This window comes from Hibiscus syriacus, unplaced genomic scaffold, assembly GCF_006381635.1.
Source record: "Hibiscus syriacus cultivar Baekdansim isolate YM2019G1 unplaced genomic scaffold, ASM638163v2 tig00111662_pilon, whole genome shotgun sequence".
In the NCBI taxonomy this organism is placed as follows: domain Eukaryota; kingdom Viridiplantae; phylum Streptophyta; class Magnoliopsida; order Malvales; family Malvaceae; genus Hibiscus; species Hibiscus syriacus.
In genome coordinates, this window is record NW_024063150.1 from 683,852 (window position 1) to 695,803 (window position 11,952).

Genomic DNA, 11,952 nt, shown 5'->3' on the forward strand with positions numbered 1-11,952 from the left:
TCAAACTTAGAAAACCCAGTTTTTTATAAAAGAAATTAATTCAACAAACATTAAATTAATAAATAAACTATAGCTCACCTCTGAACGGACCATCTTTTGATGGAGTTCTTGACTTCTCTTTTCTAGCTCGGCTTGTAAAAGTAATTGGTTGATCATTTTCATGATTTAGTTTCTTTGCCGTTTGGACTCTTAAGCTTGCTCCCCCTTAGAGATATTCTCAGTTCCCATCTGTCTCCACAACCTTTTATCACTCCCCATCATTTCTTTCTCTTCTTCCTCATCCTTATCATCTTCTTCATTGTCGTCTTCTTCATTTTCCTTCTCTTCCTCGTCTCTTTGAACACTTTTTGAAACCTCCGGATATCAACTCAGACCATCATAAGCCTTTCTTACGAACCATGTTGACATATCTGGTAAAAACAGCTGAGCTTGGACTTGAGTTTTTCCCTATTTCTTGTTCCTTGGAAGAAACCTCCATTACTCAAAAGTTCCATTGATTCTTCTGCACTGCAAGTTCATGTGGTGGGGTCCTACGATATAAAGCATCCCCAAAAATCTCTAATGTCATCGCGTACTGTTCATGCAATGCGGGAAATATCTTCGCCTGACTGAGATGTGTTCGAAGAGAATACGTGCTTGGGTACCTCAACGACACGCTGCACTTGGGCTTTTTACTCACCTGGCAAACAAAAGTTAAAAGAAACCAGTTACCCCATAAGGATTCAAAAACCAAACTCAAAACCAAATGTACCGCTTTGAATTCATTTGAAGTAGGATTTATCACCATGATAATTGGAACTACCATGAGTTGGTCTGGGATTTTAGTGAGAAGCTTGGAATGATCGATTTCGTAGTAAGACCCAACTCTAATATGAGCTACTGGATCTGAAGGGGACCATTAATACAGAGGTTCATGAAAAACAGAAAGCAAAAGGATGCGAAAGGATGAAGATGAATTGATCTGTAGTTTACCCACGGTTGAATAAGGTGAAGAAGGGAGCAGCAACTGCCCAAACAAATCCTCATTTCGGCGTCCTTGGAGAACTCTTCTGATCCTTGCCCTTTCAAGTAAATCAAAGATTTTCCAACTCGCCCATGTTTCTTTTCTCAATGTCAGAATAAAATTACTGAGTATTATTAATCGCTGTACGTGAACACTGAATTTTGAACCCAGAAAATCATAGAAAAAGGGGACAACTGTGGAAAATCAAGGTTTAATCGCGAGTGGTAGACAAAAGGGTTTTGCATGTCCGCTGCAAAAAGAAAATGTCACTTTCAGTTAGTATGGCACGCGTACTTGGTAGCATGAAGCAGGGCGTACGAGTGAGTGCAACAGGAAAAAAAAATCGAAAGCGGAGAAGATTACAGTGAGATTCATTGTAGCAGATGTTTCTTCATCACGTTCATGCGATGCTTTCTCCATTTCTCAGATCTGCTAACTGGATAAAAAAAACAAACGGAAAAATCATTTGAATGAAATGTTCATGGGGAGTCAGTCAGGATTTCCAAGCACTACAAGAAAATTTTAAATTACTTCTATCACAATTTACCGTTGAAAATAAATGATTCCGTTACAAAATTATGATGAGATTGTAATTTTCGATCGACTTACTTTTTCCATCATAAAGTTTATTCATTTCAATAAAAATATCAATTTAATTTATGACGGAACAATGATTTCTCCGGAAATTTTGTTCAACTTTAATTAAAATATATCAATTTAATTTGTGATGGAATAGTCATTCCATAGGAAATAAAAAAATAACTACATTTAATTTATCAATAAAAAATATCAATTTAATTTATAACGGGACAATAATTCCGTCGGAAATTTTGTTCAACTTTAATTAAAATATACCCATTTAATTTGTGATTGAATAGTCATTCATTCGAAAATTAAAAAATAACTACATTTAATATACAACTATATATTTCTCTTTTCAATCCCCACAACAAAAATTAATTATATGTAATTAAAACCTATTAAATATTAGAGCTGTAAATAATTTTAAATTATTTTGACAACCTACTCGTTTCCTTTGTCTTTCCCATTTCTCATTTCTGTGTCTTCCTCCATTCTTTCTCAATTTTTATCTTGGCACCAGAAATTCCACCTCCTACACTCTTCCAAATCTTCTCTTGCGAGACCACACCAACAAACCCACTCTCTCAAATTCTTAAGTTGGAGTTGTGACACTCTCTCCCTCTGGGACAACACCAGAATCTTAGTTGAAGACATAACATCCCTTGAAACTCTTTAAAATAACGTGTTAGTATTTCTTTTTTTATTTCTATTATATATTTCTTAGATTAATTTTCTTATAATTGTCTTTTTTGCAGAATTTTAATATTTTATCATGAATTAGTTTTTAAGTTGTAAATTGATTTATGTAAGTATTTCTTATTTTTATTTTATATTATCTTAAATATTTAATTTTTCATTTATATGTCCACTTGAAATTATAATATACTAATTTATGGATTTATCCTTTATTTCTTTATTTATATGCATTTATTTTTTTATTTGATATTTTAATTTTAGATTGGAGAATGTTGTTTATCTAAATGATTTAGATATTTACTTTCATGACTTATATATAACATACTCAATCGTCTTGTTATAAAAAAATAAATTTTTTCTCTATTATTGCTTTGCATATGCTCAATGATAATATATATAGTGTAAATTGTTTCCTTTTTTTTATAGTTAATACAAATTGCTTCTGATTAATTAATAAACTTATTTTTAATGATATTGATAACATGCTATTATTTTTTATATTTAAAAGAAAAATAATATTATGAATTTTATTTTTGGTATTTTTTATTTTTATTTTTATTTTTTGCAGAACTCTGAAATTTTCTATTAAATTTGTGAGCTGAAGTAAGTTTTAATTTATTTTTTACAATAAAATGCTATCAATTTATTAGTATTAGCCTTTAATTAAAAAGGTGCAAAATACATCAAAAAGTGGAGAAAATATTTTTGCATGTATTTAACAATGATATTTTTTGCATGTTAATAAAAATAATAATTAAATTTTTTTACATGTAATTTACAATAATAATACCATAAATCCAGATTATTTTATTTTTTAGGAAATTTAAAAAATAAAATTTATTATTTAAAATTTTATTAATTTAAGTATCTTAATTTAATATTAAAATAGAAACGGGTTTTGGTATTCAGTATGGATCGATCTTGGATGTACAATATTGATAGGCTGATAAATGGTCACATTATTAATCCAAATTTTGAGCGGTCACGGTTGGAATTCATCACATTTGTGTTAAGTAAGCCTAGATTCGCGTATCGAGGAAATATTAGGTGTCCATGTAATCAACCTTAATGCAAAAATAAAAATTTTCGAGATCTAGAAACGGTTAGAGTTCATGTGATCATTGAAGGGTTTGTTTAGCATTGTCACAATTGGGTGCATCATGGAGAGCCACGTTTTTCTTATACTAGTTACTATAATCATATGACGGATTTTAATACTCCAATTCTAGAGGATGCATACGATTTATGGTAATCATGAATCCAATGAGGTAGATGTTGTTGGTCCTGAATTAAGTAACATCATATTGGTGAGACAGTAGGTGCATTCCTCTTTACAAGTTTACTCATATGAATAAGGACAACAAAGATGATGGGTGGTTCAGTGACAATCATTGAGAATTCGTTGTATGTTATTCTCAAAATTATAATCAAAAGCTTTTCATTAATTAATGTTACTTATTTTTATTTATGGTAAATCACATAGTTGACACTTTTATTTCAATTTTATAAATGTATGGTCATTGGATTGACAGATATTTAGACTCTAGAAATTACTTAATAGTTACTGGGCAATCCAGTTTTCCCCAAATTTTGGTGCTTTGTTGTTTTGAATTTACATTCGATAATATTTTATTACTTTATTGATTGCTCCATGTATGTATTTGTATATTTTTGGTGTCTTTATTTATTTAGCAACTGAATTTACATTCGATAATATTTTATTACTTTATTGATTGCTCCATGTATGTATTTGTATATTTTTGGTGTCTTTATTTATTTAGCAACCTATTAAGTGTGAAAATGTTTAGTTGTTGTTGTTGTTGCTTAGTATGACTGATAGAGAACAAATCAGATAGTTCAAAATGTTTACCCTTTTATATAATATAATATAATAAATTATCATTTTTTTGTAGAATAAGTATTTGCAAACACTAGCAGTAGCTCAAGAGGCTACAAGTTTGGATGAGTCATCTTCAGCATCAACTGAACAAGATAAAATATTTTTTGAGGTTGCTGGTGGAGTAAGCTCGAAGGGTCGGGTGTTTGGTGTTGGATCTGCAACTCCCATATACTATAATACGTCTCAGACTTCTAGTTTTTCAAAAAGGTCCATACCCCGAAATCTAGACCAACAAGAAGAGATCGATACATTAAAAGAGCAGTTGAGGCAAGTCCAAGAACGTCAAGATATGCTAATGAATTTAGTAATGTCACAACAATAATGATACTCTCATATGCTTTTCGAAGCAAACTATAATGGACAATCAGATCGTAAAATGATATTTCAATCAAATATTATCATCGTCCACTTTATCTAGGGTTCAATGTCATACAACCTCCTATGCGTCCAACATTCAGAGGCTCAACTAGCACTTCGATGCATTTGCACCCTCAAGCGAGAGGTAGCACACTTTTGACATCTTTTGTCTAGCCACCCAACAATCAAGAAGAAGCTTATTATCCTATTCCTGCATCACAACAATACAATGAGGATAGTGCTTCTTGAATTTCGTATGATATTTATTTTTAGGTTTCCAACTTTACTTCAAATTTTTTAATATTATCTGATGTTTTGTTGAATTGTAATACTTCTATACTTTTATTTTCTTATCAATGAAAATACAACAAGTTTAATGCGTTTTTCCTCCCTTAGGATATATAGGGAGGTTTTTAGAGACGTTTACCTTGTTTATTAAAAAAAATAATGCCACACTTTAAACATATAATATAGTACAAAGACAATTTAGATAATACTTCTTGAAATTACATTTTACTACTATCTATTTACTAAATTTTTAAATATTTTTTAAATTTTTTAATATAGCTATTTAGACAACTAGATTAGAGAGATGGAGTTGGTTATTCGATCCAACTTGTCCTCCTTCGTGCTGCTGCTTGTGGCATTAGTTACTACAAGAAGCATATTTTTTTAAATTGTTGGATGATTCTTTTTTATATGATAATTTTTTTAAAAATATCTTATTTAAAAAAATATTTTAAATTTGTGATAGAATATGTGGATCCATCACAACTTTGTGATGGAATATGTGGACCCGTCACAAATTTCTGACATATTCACCTATTCCGTCACAAATTTCTAACGGGTTCACATGTTTCGTCACCAAGTTTAGAGGTTTTCTTACCCGTTCTGCTTATTTCAATTTCCCTTCATTGCACCATTAAATTTAAAACTAACCCGTTTTCCATCCCCTTATTTTCTCCAATTTAAACCTTTCTAAACTCAATATTCTCTCATTTCCTTGTTCTCGTTTCATCTCTTCTTAACTTTTTTTTTCTATCTAAAAGTTCTCTTAATTTCATCCTCTTTTATTATCATCAATTATCAATATTGATGTAAGTTCTAATTTTATTTAATGTAATTTTTTCTTAATACAGACTTTATTTATTATATTAATTTTATTTATTGACCAACATCTTTCATTATATTTTGTAGGTTGCTTAAAAATTATTAAATGATAATAATTCTTTAGCGTACAAACTTTATATTTTACTCTTTCTTTATTATTGAATATTGTATTTTTTATGTATAGTGTACAATCATATATTTATATTTATTAGAAACATTGAATTGTGAAGTATATGTTGTAAATTCATGTTTATCTTCATTATTATGATGAATTTAATTTTGTAACATATGTTATTATTTTCTTATTAAGGCATTACCAAAATACAATATGAACTTGTTAGTATTATTATTACCTAATTTTTCAAATTAATCTAATTATTTGAATTATATTATTATTAATTTTTGGTTCATTAATTAATTAAACAAAAATTTGGATTCATAATATTTTTTTTTTGGAGGTAATGAATATATTTTCGGGTAGAATCCCAATAAATTTTCCCTCTTTTTTAAAAAAAATTAAGATTTAAATTTCCGACAGAAAAAATATAATCCATCGAAAATTAAAAATTCAAATTTTCTTTTTATCTTTATAAATACCCCGACAGAAAAGATATGTTCATCAAAAACATAATATATATATATATATATATATATAATATTCCAACGGATTTTAAATATTTCGTAAGTAATAAACTGATGAATTTCCGTCAGTAAATTTATGACGGATTAATTTATGTCCTCGAAAATGTTGGTTTCAACCAGTATTTTATTGATTACTCTTTCTCGTCAAAAATTATGTTACAAAACTCAAATTTCGTCATAAATTCTCACAGAAATTCTATCAGTAATTACACTTTTTTTTACAATGAAGTACACCAAAAACAATGTAAGAAAGATTTTAAACGTTAGAATAGGGAGACATCAAAAGAGAAAGAAGAACAAGTAAATTGTTAAAGGTAACGGTGAAAGTTTTGACTGAGGAGATCGATCAAACGAAATCAAATTAAAAAATCGATGAATCTAAAACAAGTATAGATGCATGAGCCAAAGAGGAGAAAAATAAAATGAAAAATCAAACAAGAAAGATAACGGAAGAACTTCAATAACTTCAAAGTAGAAAAAAAAAGTTTAGTTTCTGAAAAATTTTCTTGAAAATTTTTCTTGGGAACCAATCAAACATCAAATGGAAAAATGCAGCGTTTTGGAGAGAGAAAGATAATTGATTGTTGTTCACTCGCTTCATCTTCTCCCTCGATAACTACTAAATACTTACAATTCAACCAAATTCAGTTTCTTTTTCCGCCTCATTCCATTAGGGACTCTACTACAATCATTGATGTTTGAATTCGTGATCTCTAGTAATAACAATAATTTCTTTAATTATTGAAATAAGTTGATTCGTGCTCATTTTTTTTTCATTTTAATTTTCTTTGTTACGTATGTTTAAAAAAATATTTCTTAAATAAGTATATGATAGACAGATCTAAAATTATTTTTTGATATTGAGCACACATATATTAGTAATAAAAAATTCATATAAGGTGGACACAAATAAAATTTCAAGATGAACATTATTAGTAAATTAACATAACATAAAAAATTCAGGTTTTAGACGGGACACCTTGCATCCACCAATGGTATGACACGTTTATTTTTTTTAATTTTCTTAAAAATTTGGATTTCTTAAATAAGAATTTATCTTCCATTCGATTTGACGATGAGGAGAAATAAAAAACCTTTTAAGATAACTCCGATAAAAAAAGATTTATTTTGAAAAAAAAAATCTAAAAATTTAAAATTTTATAGTAAAGAAAGATAACCACGATAAGAAAAATATCAAATGGTGACGATGTTAATGATCCGAATGATGATTGCTAATTTAAAATAAGACAGTTTTGAAGTTTGAATTTTTTAGATTTTAGTGCACCACGTCAGTTTTTCTTAATAGAAACTAACAATAATGACTATAATGCAAATGTTCTAAAGTTCAATGATTGTATTAAATGTTTTAAAGGTTTAGTGACCAAAAAACTAGAACCTTAAAAGCTCAGAGACTATTAATAGAATTTACCCTAAAATTGATTATTAAGTTTAAAAATTTAATCAAATGATTATATTTTAATTTCTAAATAACAATAAAAATAGTTAAAATAAAAAACAACATTTAATTTGAAATATTAAAATGCTATAGATACCAATACATGGCGCTATTGATCAAAATAGATAAATTAAAATTTTGATCAAAGAGAACTTAATTCCTCAAAATAGAAGCCCTTTGAAACATTTAAAAAGAAAAGTGAATTCAAATTTTATGCAATCAAATAGACCCTCCAATAGACAATTCCTCAAACAAACCCTGCGATTGTTACATTTAGCAGTTGATTGTTAAATGTTAAAACAGCAGCTGATTATCCCCTTTTCATTATCAACAGTAATTATTCATTCAGCTATAGATAAGTTGTTCGGCTTCAACAAGTTCTAACACAATCGCACACGTTGAAGGTTCAGCATCAAAACACAACGAAGGGGGTTTCTTTTGATGCTTTCATGGAAACAGCACAACTGATCCAGATGTTCTTCGATTCTTGAGGTCTTCCTGTGCTTGTGACAAAGGGTACTTGTGATTCACCCGAACCCGCAAAACACCCGATGCAACGCTAGCAAACACCTCCCCAGCGGTTTCAAGCAGCTCATCCCGAGTCGATGTGCATTTCATCATGTTAGGCCTAGTCAATAACAGAGACTTCGCTGCAAGTGCAGACAATGGAACTGGATCCAGTGTACCAGAAGACTGTCCGAAGCTCACCATATAGCCACGAGGCTTTAAACATGCCAGGGAGCCCTAACAAAATATAACTTCTAGTAGCGGAAGCAAATGAAAACAGCGATTGAAGTTCAAGGGCACACCTTATAATACGAAATTCGATATTCAATTACGAGTATAGGAAAGCAAAAGCAGTAATCACCTGAAAGGTATCATTTCCTACAGAATCGTAAACAACTTCCACCCCCTTACCTGATGTTATCTCATTGACAGGGGCAACAAAATCTTCTTCCTTGTAAATTATGACATGGTGACATCCATCTTCCTTTGCTTGAGCCGCCTTCTCGTTTGTTGAGACAGTTCCGATAAAAGTGGCACCAAGTGCGTTTGCCCACTGGCATAACAAAGACCCAACCCCACCAGCTTCCGCATGAACAAGAACCGTGTGTCCGGATTCAACCTGTATCGCATGATGTGCCACAGGAACTGGCACAACTTTGTCTGCTGGAAGAATCTACTCCTCGGCATATGCACCCATAGGATGACCAGCTTATGCTACAATATCTCCAACTTTCCTGCCAGTAAGTCCAGGTCCCACAGCAATCACCTCTCTGACAGCTTCCATACCTGTAATTAAACGGAAGAAAAATGATTTCCGTAATAACTATTACTGGCGAAGATTCGTATTAATATAGTAAACTCATCCTTTTTCCAATCCAAGGTGTCGGCTACTACGTGATCAAATGGGGGGAAATCCCAATTCAAATTCAGAGGTAAATTAGTTCATCCTACAGATGCAGAAAACTTTTATGCTATTCGAAGTTGATAACTCAAACTAATGCAAAATGACCTGTCAAACCCTTTGAATTCAGTCTGTCATTTGCTCCAGGACATTCAAGGTAAAGATTGAATTTATAATTGATTGTGTTGATCATCATATTGAAGGCCAAAATTATAAATCTTTGAAAACTATGGTAAAGCTAGATGTGTGAAAGAAATTACGATAATGAAATATTCAAACAAGCCTGGAGTGAAGGGCATGGTAGCAGCCTTATAAACTCCTTTCCGGAAGCAGTGTTTCAAAAGGCGCAACTGAGCCGCGCCTAGGTGCTAAGGCGAGGCCAGGCAATGGTGAAGCACCTAATTTGATCTAGGCGAGGAGATTTCAATAAAGCGCAGCAAGGTGCGACTAAGACACACTAGGCACTGAGGCGCAGAAAGGCGCCGCCTTTTCAATCCTCTTTGTTCTTCTTGTCATTTTTAATTCTTTTTATTAGATTTTACATACTAACTTGTATATCAACAACAAAAAAGAGAGAAGAAATAAAGGTGGGACGCTTTACCTTATATAATTACTGTTTGTCTTGAAGTTTGAAAGAGAGAGAAACAAAGGGGATGAATAGAAGCCATTTTTGGTGTTAAAAAGACAATTGACTAAGCAGACAAAATGAAAGAGAAGAATGCATGCACGAATTGAGAGTCAAGGGGGAAAAAGAAAGGTTTCAGTGAATTTTGTTGCATAGCGATGGGTTCTTGACCAGCATGTTTAGCACATGGCGAAATTTGAATCCATGAGAAAGAAAGAAAAGCTTGAAACACAATTTATAAATACAAAAATGGAGGATTAGGGTGAATTTGGAGAAGTGTGGATTGGGTGTAGGTGGTGTCAACAAGGAGGAATACACCTTTGTTGAGAGATGTGAGGTGGAGGGACAATAAGGAGACAAGTAACAAGATGATGCCAACTCATTATTAGACTTTTATTTATTGTTTCAGTTTCTTATATGGAATTTTGGACCAAGGAAGGAAAAGGGTGGTTTGCTTGGGTTCTCAAGGCTCAATGGTGGATGGAAAAAAATGATGTTTAATACATAAAATGCTGATAATGAATACTCTTTGATGTTTATATTGCATGAACTGGAAAAAAATTGTATATCTTTTGTTTTCGAAAAATGCGCCTCACTTCAATAAGACGTAAAACCCTTATCGCTTTAGTGCGTCTTGTGCCCCTTTTAACACTATCCCGAAGTAGATATCGATGAAATTAAGTCCGACAACTTTGGTTTTAATACGAATCTCTCCCTCCTTGGGTCCCCCAAGAAGGACCTATCATCATCGCTAGTGGAGTATAAGTAAAAATGACAAACAAATGAGTGGCTATGCAAAACAAGACAGTGGAACCCATTGCCATGGAATCAATTCAAGCAAATCATAGTTGTAAACAGTCCAACCCTAAAGAGCTCAAATTATAAATTCTCATGATATAAAGAATACTCACGATAAGATTGTTGATGAGAACAAGTTGGTCTTGTCAGCCACGATTCACACTTTTTGGTTTGGGCGGAAAACTGCAGTCGATAAAGTAATTATCGATGGCTAATATTTCTCTGTGAGAGATGAAAGCATAAGGGGAAGATGGGAGAAAAGAAAGAGAAGAAAGTATCCCCTTTTTCAGACTTTCGTTGGAGTATAAATACTTCAGCTATAGAACGGCTGATGTCAGAACTATGATGGCAAATTGGCTATGGCTATATATAGGCTGACTTAAACAATACTGTTGCAATTGTTGGAAGAGGTTTGAATCTGGTACATCATAATGGGACTATAGAGCTCTTATCGTGGGACTGTAACCATCCAGTGAGTATGGGATCCGGATGAATCATGGACGGAGATATTATTTCTGTAAGACATCACAGGAGGATACCCCGGAGGCATAACAAAGATTATGATCAACCTTTAACAAACACTTAACATTCTAAAAACCCATAATCATTCAGTCAAAATTAGATAAAAATAAGGGCAAAACCCCCAAGCGGCTAAGCATGAGAAACAACAAAAGCAAAGATCTTTAATTTCCTAATGAAAAAACTACTCAGTCAAACTCGTACAAATTCTACTAGCAGGAGAAGACTAAACAGTTAACTAACAAAAACCCAGAATAACTCAATCGAAATTAAGCAAACAGAAGGACAAAAAGGCAAGTGACAAATCATGAGAAACAACAAAAGCAAAGATTCTTAACTTCCCAAAGATCCATTCAATCAAACTCATACAAGTTCTAAGATCAAATGGAATAAAGCATTAGAAAGGGGAAGAAAGAAAGACCTCAGGTCCACCGAGTTCATGAACCCTGACAGCTTTGACCATTTTTGCCGGTTGTACTTTAGCTGCTGCTTCAGTACTCAGTGCCTTAGCTATTACCAATTAGCTCCTGGGAGTGTAAGATAAAGCTGAGTTCTGGGCGGCGGCGGCGGTGGCGTTCAGATTTAGCACTGTTGATTTGGAGACATTGAAAGACTGGAATAAAGCGAAGGAAAAATAAGCGTTCATGAGTCTGACTCGTTTAGCTTACATAATAATGTCTGTCGTCTTCGAAGGGTCCTAGCTATTATAACAGGATAAAACATTTGAAAAAAAAAAGAAAGGGTTGAAAAACATTCAATGGTCATCGATAGATATTGTTTTATTAAATTCATCGATTATTAAAAGTTATAAATATTTTTTTAATTGTAGAATGTTATTTTGTTAAGTTGTTCGATT

The 11,952-nt window shown here is 31.9% G+C and overlaps 1 pseudogene; it reads right to left on the minus strand.

The window, feature by feature from the left end:
- Positions 1-8,162: 8,162 nt before the first annotated feature.
- Positions 8,163-9,037, minus strand: LOC120167087 (annotated as a pseudogene).
- Between the last annotated feature and the right edge of the window lie 2,915 nt (positions 9,038-11,952).